Source organism: Oryctolagus cuniculus, chromosome 1 (assembly GCF_051225735.1).
Source record: "Oryctolagus cuniculus isolate XC-2025 breed Fujian yellow rabbit chromosome 1, ASM5122573v1, whole genome shotgun sequence".
In the NCBI taxonomy this organism is placed as follows: domain Eukaryota; kingdom Metazoa; phylum Chordata; class Mammalia; order Lagomorpha; family Leporidae; genus Oryctolagus; species Oryctolagus cuniculus.
In genome coordinates this window covers 144,255,277-144,270,934 of record NC_142867.1, presented here as the reverse complement: position 1 = coordinate 144,270,934, position 15,658 = coordinate 144,255,277, and the positions used below count along the sequence as shown (strand labels likewise).

At 47.4% G+C, this 15,658-nt stretch overlaps 1 long non-coding RNA gene across 1 annotated transcript; it reads right to left on the bottom strand.

Moving 5' to 3' along the window:
- Positions 1–3,705: 3,705 nt before the first annotated feature.
- On the bottom strand, positions 3,706–6,711 carry LOC149128680 (uncharacterized). The gene is made up of 2 exons (XR_016236153.1): positions 6,169–6,711; positions 3,706–6,098 (listed from the first exon to the last, which is right to left on the bottom strand). It is a non-coding gene; the product is annotated as an uncharacterized LOC149128680 (long non-coding RNA).
- Positions 6,712–15,658: the final 8,947 nt, after the last annotated feature.

Genomic DNA, 15,658 nt, shown 5'->3' with positions numbered 1-15,658 from the left:
ATTACTCTCTTGTCTCATTCCTGAATTCTTTCTTCCACAAAGCCCAGAACCTCTGTTCTACCCATCTCCACTAACAGTTGTGGAAGAGCGAAGTTGCCATTATCCATAGACCAGTTTTTCTACATCAGGACTATTGCTTTTTGGGGTTGGTTAATTTTGTTTTCCTGTGTATGATAGGACATTTAGCAGCTTCCTTGGTCTTTACCTCATCCCAAGTCATAACACTCAAGGATAACTCCAGGCACTATTAAATGGGAAATACTTCTTGGGAAGCAAGATCACTCCCAGTTGAGAACTAATGCTTTAGACCATCAGGTCTACTTTTGGAGCTAGGAATTGGGGTTATGCCTTTCCTGTCCATCTCAATGAGTTATAGCAACACCTCTGAGATCAAATTGCCTCTACAAAAAAATACCTACTAAGATTGATCTAGGAGTGATTGGACAGAGCACCTATTTTTTTTTCCAAGTGGACAATTTAATGGCTTTATTCCATACACAGAGTGGTGCAACCATTGCCACAGTTTTAGAACATTTTCAACACCCTTAGACATCACCCAACCCATGACTCCCAGCCACAGGCAGTCATGAACTGACTCTCTGTGTATCAGATTTGCCTGTATTGACCACTTGGGGTAAGTGGCCGTCATTAATCTGTGGTCCTTCGTGACTGGCCTCTTCCACCTAGAATGCTTGTAGAGAGCAATTAATCTTATCTATGGGGTCATTTTGGCTTGGGTGATGTGTACAAAGTGTTCATTTTCATCTTAGCCATCTAGAGCAACCTTGAGGAATCTTTTCTTCTTCAACTATGCATGCTTTATGCATTCCCAGAAATGTTCTGAAGATTAATAACCTTCTCCTCAATATCCTCTTTTCAGAGACAATACCCATGCCTATCTCTGAAGTTGTTTGTAGTCCATCATATCCTAAAGAAAGACATGTCCAATCAGTGAGAAATTCACTGCTCCCCCAGCCCCAAGCCTGCATTTTTGGGCCAGGCCAATATATGCTTCCTCTGTGTAATGTCATGGAATATTTGGAACTCCATCTGAGTCTCCTACATGGGTGGAAGTGGCCCAATTACTTGGGCCATCTTCTGCTGCCTTCCCAGGTGCACCAGCAAGAACCTGGATTGGAAGCCGAGAAGCTAAAACTAACATCAGTATCCCAATGTGGAGCTAACAATGTCCATCCCATCTCCATCAATCAAATACATCTCCAGGCTCCAAAAGAAACTTTAGACTTCTGGTAGACCAGGTGACAAAACTGAACAATACGTTTAGGAATTTGAAGTTTCACTAGAGAGGAGCTTCAAGTCACATGCTGTATTGTTGCAGTGGCTGGGAGCCTGGGATTTTATTCTGTTGAGGATGAAGTATGAGACTGATGAACAAACAGGCAGTTTTAGCAGACAAAGTTTTATTTATTTTTTTGACATGCAGGGTTAGACAGTGAGAGAGACAGACAGAGAGAAAGGTCTTCCTTCCGTTGGTTCACCCCCCAAATGGCTGCTATAGCCGGCGCGCTGCGCCGATCGGAAGCCAGGAGCCAGGTGCTTCCTCTTGGTCTCCCATGTGGGTGCAGGGCCCAAGAACTTGTGCCATCCTCCACTGCCTTCCCAGGCCACAGCAGAGAGCTGGTCTGGAAGAGGAGCAACCGGGACAGAATCCAGTGCCCCAACCCAGACTAGAACCTGGAGTGCTGGCGCCGCAGGCAGAGGATTAGCCTAGTGAGCCGTGGCATCGGCCAATTTTATTTTATTTTATTTTATTATTTTTTTAAAGATTTATTTACTTGAAAGTCAGAGTCACACAGAGAGAAAGAGAGGCAGAGAGGGAGAGAGAGGTCTTCCATCCACTGGTTCACTCTCAAGATGGCTGCAATGGCTGGAACTGCACCAAACTAAAGTCAGGAGCCAGGAGTTTCTTCCAGGTCTGCCACATAGGCGCAGGGGCCCAAGGACTTGAACCATCTTCTACTGCTTTCCCAGGCCATAGCAGAGAGCTGGATCGGAAGTGGAGCAGCCAGGACTTGATCTAGCACCCATATGCAATGCCAGCACTGCAGGTGGTAGCTTTACCCGCTATGCCACAGTGCTGGCCCTGCACAATTTGTGTGTGTATGTGGGGGGGGGGGATGGGGGGCGGAACAGAACAGCAGAGGGTGGGAACAAATCCATTAAAAGACTGGATTTCTAATCCTGTCTAGCTTGTTCATGATAAAACAAACAAACAAAAGCCATCATAAGGGTGGGATCTGTGACTTCTGTTTTCAAGATAAACTGAACTAGGAAGGATGGAATCACTACCACCTTGCTGTTGTCTTGCTAAAGGCAGCTCTTGGGAGGAACCACATAGTGGGGTTTGGCAGTCTCATCTTTTTAAAGATAGCTTTTAGGGGGAAAGCAAATATTTTGCACCATCTCAAGGAGATCTCCCCTGTCCTCAACTCTGCCTATTAGTCCATCTGTCCCAGTGAGAGTTTACATGTGTTTTGCTGGGTGGAAGATTTTCAGAAATTCCCCCCAGAACTTCGTAATAGCTCCCATGGAGAAGGGCAGATGAGAATCCCCTAAGCTGCCCCTGGGAGATGGCTGGGACCCACCAAACCAAATTAGTGAACGAAGATTTTTTTTGTTTTTAGTTTTATTTATGTGAAAGGTAGAGTTACAAAGACAGGAGAGACATCCTCTGGTTCACTTCCTAATGTCCAGGGCTGGGCCAGGCTGAAGCCAAGAGCCAAGAGCTTCTTCCAGGTCTCCCACATGGGTGCAGGGGCCCAGAGACTTGGACCATCCTCCACTGCTTTCCCAGGTGCATTAGTAGGGAACTGGGTTGGAAGTAGAGCAGCCAGGACTCAAACTGGTGCCCAACTAGTACACTGGCACTGCAAGCCATGGCTTAACCCACTGCACCATAGTGGCAGCACCAGACAAGATTTTTGATATGCAAATGATGACTTCTTTCCTTGTTCCATGACTCTAAAGTTCCCATTTTTTTTCTTTGGCCCCTCGCATATACATAAGCTCATGTCTACCTAGCTACCTTAACATTTCCCCCTCAAGAGAAGTAACCCATAACCTTAGGGGAGTAACATGGAGGAGGGTCCATCTTCTGTACTTCCTTCAGAGCTGACATATGGATGTAGAGCTGCTTATGGGTAATCTCTTGCTGACTGTCTTAAGGTGTTCAGAGGTGGCCTGGCAAAAGACTGTCTTGTGCAGTACAGAGGGTTGGTCACATTGTCCAACAGAATAGACTGGAAGCCCTGCCTTACCACCATCTGGAGCTGGATAGCTTTTATTCTGTTAGAGACAAAAATGAATGAGGGCATTAAAGACACATGGCATAAAGAGAGGCATTAAGAGTATGGAAACTATAGGACCAAGAAGGTTTCAACAATCCAATACTGGGCCAGGAATTTCAACCCTGTTTGGCCTGGTCCTGGAGTTGTCTGCCTTCATGCAAGTTGGACCTGTATTAAGGTTGTAGAGTAGGAATCTGCTACTTGACCTATATCTTCCCTGGGGCCAGTCTCTGTTCTCTGGAGGTGAGAACAAGCCCTAAATAATTAACTTCTTGACAGCTAGGAAGTTAAGGGTGTTAAGTTAAATGCCCAAGACCTGGGTATCAGGAGAATAAACAAGTCATAGTATAGTAGACTATCTTGTTATACCTGAAATGAGTCACAGAGAAGCACCACACACTGTGAATTTGGAATGAGTCCTTTATTAGCTGAGAGCAGGCTCATGCCTCCAGAGCCCTCCACCCAAGCAGAGGCAAAGGTTGGGCTTTTAAAGCTGAAAACTGCAATCACATTTGGGGAAGAACAAAGGGGAACAAGGTACAGGGGAGTAACATTTGGCCATAACTGTTTTACAAAACAATTGCAGATGTTATTCAGAACAATTACACGTGCTGAATGTATTGCCAAACAGGTGTCAGTGAGGAGACTTCCCAGAGCCACAGCCTGGGTTTCAAGAAGTCCCAGAGTTGTTCACATAGAGTCCAATGTTGCACTGCCTCCTTTTTAGTCCTAGTTGGGGTCAGTGTGACGCACTGCTACCCTCAACACAGCAGCCTGGGTTCAGGGTGAGCTCGGTATTTCCCATATGCCAACACCAGCCACCTCCAGTCTTCTAGTATCTGTTACATAGCCAAGGTAGAGTCTCTTACAGATGTTGTAGATGGGGACTAGACCTACTGTTTCTCCCTCAACTGGGTCTCTATATGACGTTAGATGAACCCTGCTGTTTTTATGCCAACAAGTCAGGCATACTAAAAGACACCCTACAAAAGAAAATCTAGAATGCTGACAAAAAGGAGAAACAAATGTCTCCTGGTATCATAGCCGGTTCAACTGGAACCCCTGGCTGACCACCCTCTTAACTAGCTTTGCCAACCCACTTGTGCTCCTCATCAGGCTAATAATTGTTGGTCCTTGTATCTTTAACTGGTTGCTAAGTTTTTCAAGCAACACATAGCTTCAGTTAAACTCACTTCAGGACTCATTGTAACCCTTTAGACAAACCTTAAGTTTCACCCTCCTCCCCTTTTTTTCAATCTAAAGTAATCTAGTCATTTTATTTTAGGGCAAAAATCTTTACAACCAGGTATTGTCTTAATCTGTCCTAAATCCTGAAGGGAAAATTGGTCTGAACGCCCCATGTGGGATTCCTGTAAGACAGAGCCCCAGAGCTGACAGTGGAGGAAGCCTTGGAGGGGGTGAGGCCTTAGGCAGTGGCAGCTCCAGATTAGGTGGGAGAGGAGGAGGGGGAGGAAGAAGTGTCTCTTCCCTTGAGGGTCCTCCTCCCCTGGAAGCATTGTCCTTGCTTTTTTCTTAGGAGTTTCTGCAAGGGGACCAGAAAGTGACAACTGCCCTGAACCTGGGAGCTATTTCGTGGCAAGTGAGGATTATCCCTTAGTGCAAAGAGAGTTTGGACATAAGGCACAGGTGTTCTGCTCCTTGAGTCTTAGGTCAAGATGTCTCCTGACTATCCCCTGCCACCTGTTTCTGGGGGGACACCCCTTCCCCGCGCACATCGTGACTGTGAGGGGCAGGGTCCCCACCCTCAGCCTGCCGGCCTAGTTGTTCTGTGGCACCGGTGAGCTCCTCACAGTTGGCCCCAGGGAGCCCTTCCTGTTTTGTAGAACAAATTGACACAGAAATCCCACCTTCCCGCATGTGAAGCCAGGTTTTATAGGCCTGAATCTGGAAATAAGCCTCAGAGCAAAGGGCTTCAACCAGGGATCTCACTGCCAGTGTCTGCAGGGAGACCACCAACCCCGGTGGCCAAGACTCCTGCACAAGCACCAAAGGGTGTGAACCAGTGTGACGGAATGCCCACAATCTTCTCCTGTGGGTCACCTGTAAAAGATGGGCCATGAAAAGGACCTGCCTACAATGCGTCCCAAGAAAGGAAAGACCAGGAGTGCAGAAGATGTGTCCTGGACACTCAGCCGTGTGAGACAGGACTTGGGTCCACAAGTTTAGGTCATAGGGGCACCTGCCCCGCAGAAGGAAACGCCAGGGCACACAGCGCCTGAGCCTACAAAGCGGGCATTGAAATCCTGTCTTGACATTGACTAACCGCCTTAGAAGGGCCCGCCTGGTGGGGTCAGGGATTCGGGTTTTGAGAACAGCCTGGCGAAAGCGAGGCGAGCTCGCGGGACAAAGGGGGCGACCGGAAGTCATGGCGCATGGAAGCGGAAGTGGAAGAGAAAGCCGCGGCAGCAAGGGGGCGGAGGTCGTCAAGAAAGCACCTGGAAGCGCTCAGGAGCTGGCGCCTGGGGCAGGTGCCCGGAGCCAGAGACTGGGGGATCGAGTTTTAACGCTCTGCTTTCCAACAGCTTCGGAAGTGGGAGCTGGGGGTGGAGATGACGCTCAGGGAGAGACACCAGGGTCGTTGTCAGCTCACTCGGAGGGTCTGGAGTGATGCTCCGTCAGAAGCGACAGGATCGGACACTCTGGGGGTGGGTGGTCGGTGCCTGCGTTCTGTTCGGAGACTTTCAGGAGCTCACTGAAGAGTTGCCTCGGCCTGGGCACCCCTTGTGGTCCCCAAATTTCCTCCAGCCACATGCGGCCAACAGCTTGGCCCTGAAAGGTAGGAGATGATATCAGAGATGATAGACAAGGAGAAGACAGAGAATGACGGGCTTGTACTCACTGTTGGCTCAGTCCAGGCGAGCTCCCGGCCACGCAGCAGGATACCGCTTCGGAGGTGAATCCAGGCAACTCGTTCTGTCGAGGAAGTCTGAGGACAGTCGAACGACAAGGCCAACTTTTAGTGAAAGAGTAAAGAGCCAGAGATGCCTGCTAGCCGGGAAGGGAACGAGAGCTCTGCTGTAGCCTGGTGGTGGGGTTTATATATATGTATTACTGGGGGGAGGGCTTTCTGGGTGTGGCGTTTCTAAAATTCCTCCCAGAACTTCGTAATAGCTGCCTTCCTTGGAGCAGGGCGGTTGGGATTCTACTAAGCTGCCCCCAGGGAGGTGGCTAGGACCCACCCACCCAAGTTGGCGAACAAATACAGAATTATTGACTGGATAAAGAAATTATGGTGTAGATACACTATGGAGTACTACTCAGCTGTAAAAAAATGAAATCCTGTCTTTTGCAACAAGATGGAAGCAACTGGAAACCATTATGCTTAGTGAAATAAGCCAGTCCCAAAAGACAGATAACACATGTTTTCCCTGATCCGAGGTAACTAATGGAGTACCTGAAATGTAATATATTTGAGTGAAATAGACATTTCGAGATTTGATGTTTGATTACAGCCATTGTCTCTTCCATTGAGGAACAGTGGTTTTTTTGTTTTTGTTTTCTTTTTTCTCTTCACACTATTGGTTGAACTCCTTTACTAAGTGTATGGTTAACTATCTGATCATAAAGTGAATTGAAAATAGCTCTTTGTAAAAATTAAGAGTGGAGATGTGAGAGGGAGGAGGAGGAAGGGATGGAGCATAGGTGGGAGGGAGAGTGGGGGGGGGGGGGAGTGTCCAATGTTCCTAAATCTGTATATATGAGATATATGAAACTTGTATAACTTAAATTAAAAAAAAAGATAAGACTTTTCATATGTGAAGGCTGCCTGGCTTCCTTATTCCATGACACAAAAATTCCCATTTGGCTTTGGCCCACATACACACAATTAGCTCACATGTTCCTAGCTACCTTAACAGTTTTAGTTCACTTTTTGTTACCCTAACTGAAATTCGTGGGGAGAACTTTTTGGGAAAGAAAAGGTTTATTTCAGCTTCCATAGACCAGTGTCTGGTGAATGCTGGCCGTGGTGGGTGTGGAGGAATGATCACATGGTGTGCCAGAAAACAGAGAACAGCTAGGCAGAACTTGAACTTACATAATCAGTCCTCTTATGAGATCCTCCCCCCACCCCCACCCCCCGCCCCAGGACACTTCCCCACTGACCTGAGCACCTCCCACTAGGCTCACCTCTCAGATGCAATGATTACATCAATTTCTGCCCTTAATCCATCAACTAGTAACATGAAGCTATGAGAGTTTACACGTGAGTTTCAGAGAGGCAAGTCCCACTCAGCCCACAATTGGTGTCAAATTTTTAGAAAATCAGAGGAGACACATGCTCCTTCTTCTATCCCAGGGTTGGCAGAAGGCACAGAGAAGGGCTATAGCATTTTACCAAGGAGACTGCAATCGCAGGGCCCTGGAGGCCATTACATAAGCGGTTGTTACTAAAATCTTCCTCCAAGTCAGGCTGAGCCTGGACTTTCCTGGCTTCTGCAGCCTCAGAATTAACGACGGGTTAGCAGTATTTCCTGCTTCTGCCTGCCAAAACGTCTCTCAGATTAAATCACTCCTGGACCTTGTATTTACAATCTAAACTGTGTCATGTAATGCAAAAGTATTTTTATTTCAAATCTTAAGAAAAGCCAGTGACATGTTATATTCTAATAGTTACGACCTAGACTTTACTAGAACTAGCTGTTTAGTCATTCATTCATTTCATTTATTCAACAACACCTTTTTTTTTTTTATAGATTTATTTATTATTTAAAAGGCAGAGTTAAGAAAGGAGAGAGAGAGAGAGAGAGAGAGATCTTCCTTCTGTTGATTCACTCCTCAGATGGCTACAATGGCTGGGGTTGGGCCAGGCAAAAGCTGGGAGCCAGGAGCTTCTTCCAGGTCTCCCATGTGGGTGCAGGGGCCCAAGCACTTGGGCTGTCCTCTGCTGCATTCCCAGATACCTTAGCAGGGAGCTGGATCAGAAATAGAGCAGCCAGGACTCGAACCAGCCTCCCATAAAGGATGCCTGCACTGCAGGTGACAGCTTAACCTGCTATGCCACAGTGCTATCCAGCAATTCTTTAGTGCCCAGTAAGTGCCTGCTTTGTGTGGAAAATAGTACGGTCCCAATTGTTGCAGAGATTCTGTTAAAGGCAACAAAAGTCCTGAAACTGAAGATCTGATGCCAATGAATATAGTTATACCTTTTCTTCAAGTTGATTTAATCTTGCTCTGAGGCCCTATGTTCCTCTAGGGACCATGGGGAAAACAATCTTGAACTTGCCTGTTAGTGCATCTGAGTTTTTAAAATTAAAATAGCCTCTTGGATGGTTCTCTCTCTTTCGGATATGTGCCCCATAATTCAGGATTCCATCTCCACTTCCTTGACTGCTTCTCTGGGAATGTGATGAACTGCAGTCAAGTGCTGGGAGACAGTGGCTCTTGGACGCATGTCCGCAGGCTGTTGAATGGTCTAGTTGCTTCTGGAGTCTTCCTAGTCTTAAATAAAAAATCACAGCAAGACATTGGTCTGGGCTAACCTCATGTATGAAATCCTAGCAGACCACGAAGGAATTACTCATGCTAAAGTTCCATGTCACTAAGCTGAAACTGCGCTGTTTATTTGACTTTTCCAGGAACTGGGATTTGAGACCATAGTCCAATTTCACAACCAGGCCAGTTTCACCTGGCATGGTAGTTAAGTTCCCTCTGCCTTGATCCTTACACAAAAAAGTTCAATTAAAAGAACTGGCATTTGGGCCGGTGCCATGGCTCACTTGGTTTATCCTCTGCCTGCAGTGCTGGCATCCCATATGGGAGCCGGGTTCTAGTCCTGGTTGCTCCTCTTCCAGTCCAACTCTATGCTGTGGCCCGGGAGGGCAGTGGAGGATGGCCCAAGTGCTTGGGCCCCTGCACCCGCATGGGAGACCAGGAAGAAGCACCTGGTTCCTGGCTTTGGATCGGTGCAGCGCCATTTTTGGGGTGAACCAACAGAAGGAAGACCTCTCTCTCTCCCTCTCTCTCACTGTCTATAACTCTACCTGTGAAAAACAAACAAACAAAAAAACTGACATTCACCGGTCAGTTAATTTTTCCATTGTTCTGTCCTCATGTTTGAAGAAATGTGATTCTGAAATGACCAATTTTTTAAAAAGATTTATTTAATTATTTATTTGAAAGTCAGAGTTACAGAAAGAGAGGGAGAGACAGCAAAAGAGATCTTCCATCCACTGGTTCACTCCCCAGATGCATCTGCTGCAATGGCCAGAGCTGGCCAGACTGAAGCCAGAAGCCAGGAGCTTCATTCAGGTCTCTCACGTGGGTGACAGGGACCCAAACACTTCGATCACCTTCCTCTGCTTTTCCCAGGCTGTTAGAAAGCTGGATCACAAGTGGAGCAGCTGAGACATGAACTGGTGCCAACATGGGATGCTGGCACCACAGGAGGAGGCTTTACTGGCTACACCACAATGCTAGCCCCAATCTATTTATTTTCTTAATTTGAGAATTTGAGAGAGAGTTAATGTGGTGGTGGGGAGATAGAGAAAGAGAGAGAGAGAGAGAGAGAGCGAGAGAGAGAGAAATCTTTCATTCACTTGTTTACTCTTCAAATGCCTGGCCAAAGCCAGGAGCCAGGATCCATCCAGGACGCCCACAGGGGTGGCAGAAAACCAATTACTTGAACCGTCAGTGCTTTTGCCGTCCAGGTTCACAAGAGCAGGAAGCTGGAGTTGAGACCCGGAGACTGGAACTGAGCTCAGATCCTCTGAGCTGGGATCCAGGGACCTTGCTGGTGTATTAACCTCTAAGCCAAATACCTGCCCTAATAAATCTGATTTTTGTTCCTTTGTTTCTGCTTCCTCTGTCTTTCTCTGCCCATAAAACCAACCTCCTCTGCTCAGCCCGTGGCAATATACTTTCTGTTTTATGAGATGAGGCTTTGCTTGGTACTAGAACTGAAAATAAAGGCAACTGGGTTTGTTCAACTCAAGTATTGTGGTTTTAGCCTTTAATCCCATTTCATCTTCCATGTTTTGTTCATTGTATCTAATGCCAGGTCTGAGACTCACAGCCTCATGGTGAGCTCTTTCGGCTTAGTTCATCGCCAGTGGTTCTGTTACTGAAAGGGGTAGGTTTGTTACCCCTTGTTGGGAGGGACCCCAAAATCAGATCCTCTGTGTTGCAAAGTCAAGAAGGAAATGGAAGCTGAGCACCAAGAATACAAGTTTTACTCAGTGGCCAAAGGATGGAGAGGAAGGAGCTCATCTTGCAGATCCACTTCTCTGCCTGCTGGGGGCTGGGAAGTACAGATAGAGGGACACAGGGGTGATAGGTCTGGGGGGGTGAGGAGGGGGATGTGCTAATTAGTGGGAAGAATATTCATGGATTTTCTGGGAAAGGGGGGGCAGCATACTTCTCAGAATTGGGGATCCGCCTCTTTTTGGTCCTTTCCCGGCCTTTTCTGGTGGTTGTCATGGTGATCGCCAACTGTTATGGCACTGGCGGGAGTGTTGTTTAGCATGGAAATCAGATTATAATAAGGTTTGAAGTCTTCTGAAGGTGGTTCAAGTAGTCATTTGGGTTTTGCTGGTTCAGGCTGGTTGGCAGGAGTGTGACCTGTTGACTGCAAGGATCCTGTTCTCCAAGAGAAACAATGTTAGGGTCGGGAGTAGGAACTTGGCTAGGCCATGCAGGCGTCGCCCAGGTAACAGGTCCACTGTCCAGTGCACACGAGATAACCTGTGACACTGGTCGTTTGGGGAAAGAAAGGCTTTATTATGTGGCTAAATAATACAGAAGCAGGGATTGGGACCCACATCTGTGTTCCCCTGCAGGCGACTGGGGAAAGTTTTATGGGCTGGGTAGAAAAACCTATGTGCAAGTTGGAGGAGCTTGGAATGAGGCTGTTTCTGGCAAAGTTTACCTAGACGGGCTCCAGCTTCAGGTCTCCCTGGTCAATCAGACCCCTTGCTTCCAAAAGGGCCCTGGCCATCAAGTTCCGGTCGGGCTCTGGCCTCCTTGGTTCTGCAGGGTGGGGTTTTCTTTTGTTTGTCCCCATGTTGTCTGACTTGCTATTTTTGGCTCTATTCTTTCTGGTGCTCTTGTGATTGAGTCTGAAGCAGTCCTTGTCGGAAAACAGGAATTTAAAACAAGTGATCAGACCTCTTGTTAAAGTGCAGGGAGAGAGTAATTTTGGGAAAGCGATGGCCGCATAGAACTGGAGGCTTTTGAGTCTGGGAGGAGGGGATCTACAGGGAGTTTAGTTAAAGGGACGATCAGATACCAGTTCACTCTTTTTTTTTTTAAGATTTATTTATTTATCTGAAAGTCAAAGTCAAATAGAGAGAGAGAATGTGAGGCAGAGAGAGAGAGAGAGGTCTTCCATCCACTGGTTCACTCCCCAGATGGCTGCACCGGCCAGAGCTGTGCTGATCCGAAGCCAGGAGCCAGGAGCTTCTTCCAGGTCTCCCACACAGGTGCAGAGGCCCAAGGACTTGGGCCATCTTCCACTGCTTTTCCAGGCCACAGCAGAGAGCTGGATCAGAAGTGGTGCAGCTGGGACTCGAACTGGAGGCCATACGGGATGCTGGCACTGCAGGCAGCGGCCTTACCAGCTACGCCACTCTCAGTGACTTGTCCTTGCTACACTTGATGGCATTGTGCACCCCTCTTGAGGTCTGGCTGCATCTCTGGCTGATTTTCAGCTTGAGTGGCCCATTGCTTCTCCCGAGTTGTGACAATCTCTAGGCTTACTTGCCATCTGCCTTCCTTAGCATCTCGGAGAATCCAGAAACATCTGGATTCCTGTTGAGGACTCAAGGACTCCTAGGTATGCCTGAAAGTGACAATTGTGGCTCTCCACTGCTTGACTGGACTCTGTATTGTCTTGGCAACCTTGAAACTTTCCTGTATTTCTGTTAGGTGGTCTAGTCCCTCCAATCCCACCCTCCCCCGCTGGTGCCAAGCTGGGGGTAGATCGCATGCTTTGAATTTGTCCCTCAATTAATTGGAGCCTCCACATGATGGGGTGGTCTGCATCCCTTCCTGTTGCCATGGAGATGGCCTAGCTTGTATTTCCCTCCTCGCGCCACTCCCAAACCTCATACTTTTTTTTCCCATGGACACTGAACACCCTGCTCTCAAATATTTCCTACAGCCTCACACCTGCGCCTCTCATATTGTCACCACAGAGAATGGTCCGCTCAACTCCTCTCCCTTCCAATGCTATGTGCCTGTCCCCGCGGGTCAGACTTCCTAGGTAGTCTCTGGGTGTTTGCTGGGTCAGGTAGCTATGATTGGTGCTGGGCCACGGGGCTGGTCCCGATAGAGCCTGCAGCCTTCCATTCACTGCTCACAGCTGGGGGTTCATGCTGAGGTTTTTTAGAGTCCTCTCCAGGCCATCTTCATCCCCAAAGAAGCCAAGAGGCAGCCCTGTGTTCTGAGGAGGATTGCTTCAGATTCGTGACAAAGCACAGAGCCCCAAATGGCAAGTCATACAACAGGGGAACAAGCACCCTGCAGAACCAAAGAAGCCAGGGCCCTTTCAGAAGCGAGGAGTCTGTTGACCAAGGAGATCCAATGCTGGAGCCCCATCTTACTGAACTTTGTCATAAACATCCTCTTCCAAGCTCCTCCAATTTGCACACCGGCTTTTCTACCCAGCTCATAGAACTTGCCTGAAATGCCTGATGAGAGACACAGATGTGGGTCCCAACCCCTGTCTCCTTACTGGTTAGCCACATAATAAAGCTTTGCTTTTCCAAAAGGACTAGTGTCACCGATTGTCTTGACGTGCACTGGACAGTGGACCTGTTCCCTGGAGCAGGTGGAGTTCTTTTAGCACTGTTCACAGTACCGGGATGGGGAGAAATCAGGGCTGGATTCTTCCGAGAAAATGAAATCTCAGCTTCCTTCAAAAGGAGAAAGAGCTGATATTGGGCAATGCTGAGGTCGTGTTGTGACACAGGTGGGAGAGGAAGGAAGGGACCTTGTACCGATGAAGCAATCCTGGGCAGCATGTTGCACATTATCTGATTACCCTGTGGTACTTCTGTAATTCGTGAGCTGAATTGGAAAATGGAGGCTCTGAGAGACCAAGTCCCAGGCAGGTGGAAACATGGCTTTGCTGGTCATTCTGATGTCAGAGTTAATATATTTTATCTTACCTTGCACCAAGCTCTTGTTCCCTGGTTCAACCCTCATATGTGTCAACAGAAATAAGCCAGATCTACTTTAAGGGTTAAAAGGAGGTTATTGAGGGCAGAATTTGAATGCCCAGGAGACACAAGCCCAGTGAGTTCCAATGAGTCTTGGCAGATGTTCCAAAGTGATCAAATTCTAGTTATAAGTTATGATTGAGGCTACATTGCCTTACCTCGAAATGATGGGCTATAAGTAAGTGGGAGGAGGGGCAAATTTCTTACTGATTGGAGATTAGAGTATAATTGCCTAAAAACACCTTCAGAGACACAGAAGGCATTGTCTCTGAGAAACAGGCCATTAGAAAGAAGGCTGCTGGTGGTGGTGTTGTGGTGTAGTTGGTTAAGCTGTTGTTTGTGAAGCCGACATCCCATACCAGAGCAGCAGTTTGAGTCCTGACTGCTGGCTTCAGGTCCAGCTTCCTGCGAATATGCCTGGGAAAGCAGCAGAAGATGGCCCAAGTACTTGGGTTACTGTCTCCTATTGGGGAAACCTGGTGTTTCTTGGCTCCTGGTTTTGGCATGGTCCAGTCCCAGCTGTTGTGGGTATCCCTCTCTGTCTCTGTCTCTCTCTCTTTCTCTCTCTGCCCTCCAAATGAACAAATCTTTACAAAACAAAAGAAGGCTACTAATTAACTTTTAGAAGACTTTCCTGGGAGTGGATAGGGAATGCATAGGTAAAGAACACATCCCCTTCACCAAATTGACCTAGTAGATAGGGTTCACAGCTCTGTCTGCTGCCACCCAGGCAGGCTTGAGCAGGTGAGTGTCTTGAAGGCCTGTAGGCTTTCTAGAAGCCATTCATTCTCATGTCCCTAAAAGTCACTGTTCCTCTCTGGAGTCTCCATTCCTGAGATCCCCACCTCTTGGAACCTGGGACTCAGTGGTCTTGGACCGCAGTTCTGTTGTGGCAATTGGCCCCCCAGCTCTGTCTGCTCCAAGTTCTTGTTTCTGAGTGACAAAGCAGGAAGTTCACAAGCAGAGGTGTGAGCAGACGCACGCCCACCCCAGTTGGGCTGTTTCCTTTATTGAGTAGGGGGTAGCGTCCTCAATGAATGTACAAACAAGGTGGAGTTTGGGTGGGGTTCAGAGCACACGGTGATCTCTGGGAAGGTTTCCGTGGCATCTCCATGTAGAGCTAGCATAGATGTGTTCATCAAGGTGTCTTCCTTGTGGTAGAGGAAGCCCAGGTGCATTAAGGGAAAGTAAGTGGGCTGAGTTGGTGCCTAAGGGGGTGTTCTTAGCACTGTAGGGCGCAGCGCAGAAGTTGTTAGAAGCCTCCCAGTTCCTCTGCCTCTCATTAACTCCCTACCTAGTCCGTATTAGTTCCAGGTCTGCCTCTTTTTTGCTTTTATCTTGTGCAAGTCGTCTGCTTTTCTGGGACTCAGTTTCCCTATTTGTATGCAGAACACAAAGAAAATGAAACCAAACATCCCTTTTCTTGAGGGAGTAAGAACAGTTCAATTCTTCTCATTGAATACTTTATTTTGGGATGACCATTTTTTATAGGTTGATATATTTATAATTATTTGTTTTAATTGTTTATTTTATATTTATGCAACAATTAAATTTTAGGGGCTGATGCTGTGGCATAGTGGGTAAAGCTGCCACGTGCAATGTTGGCCATCCCATATGGACGCCAGTTCTAGTCCTAGCTGCTCCGCTTCCGATCCAGCTCTCTGCTGTGGCCTGGGAAAGCAGCAGAAGATGGCCCAAGTCCTTGGGCCCCTGCACCCATGTGGGAGATCCGGATGAAGCTCCTGGCTCCAGGCTTTGGATCAGCCCAGTTCCAGCCTTTGTGGCCAACTGAGGAGTGAACCAGCAGATGGAGGATTTTCTCTCTCTCTCTCTGCCTCTGCTTCTCCGTAACTCTTCTTTTGAAGTAAATAAATACATCTTCTAAAAAATTAAATTTTAGGTATTTTGGGTCTTTTTTGCCATTATATTTATGTGTATCTTTTATTTGTGATACTGGCTTTTCCTTTAGGGTGTGATACAAAGTTTCCTTTCCAAGTATGTAATTTTTTAAAAAAATATTTATTTATTTATTTGAGAAGTAGAGTTACAGACAGAGAGGGAGAGACAGAGAGAAAGGTCTTCCCTCTGTTGTGTCACTCTGCAAATGGCCGCGATGGCCGGAGCTGTGAGGATCTGAAGCCAGGAGCCAGGTGCTTCTTCAGGGTCTCCCAA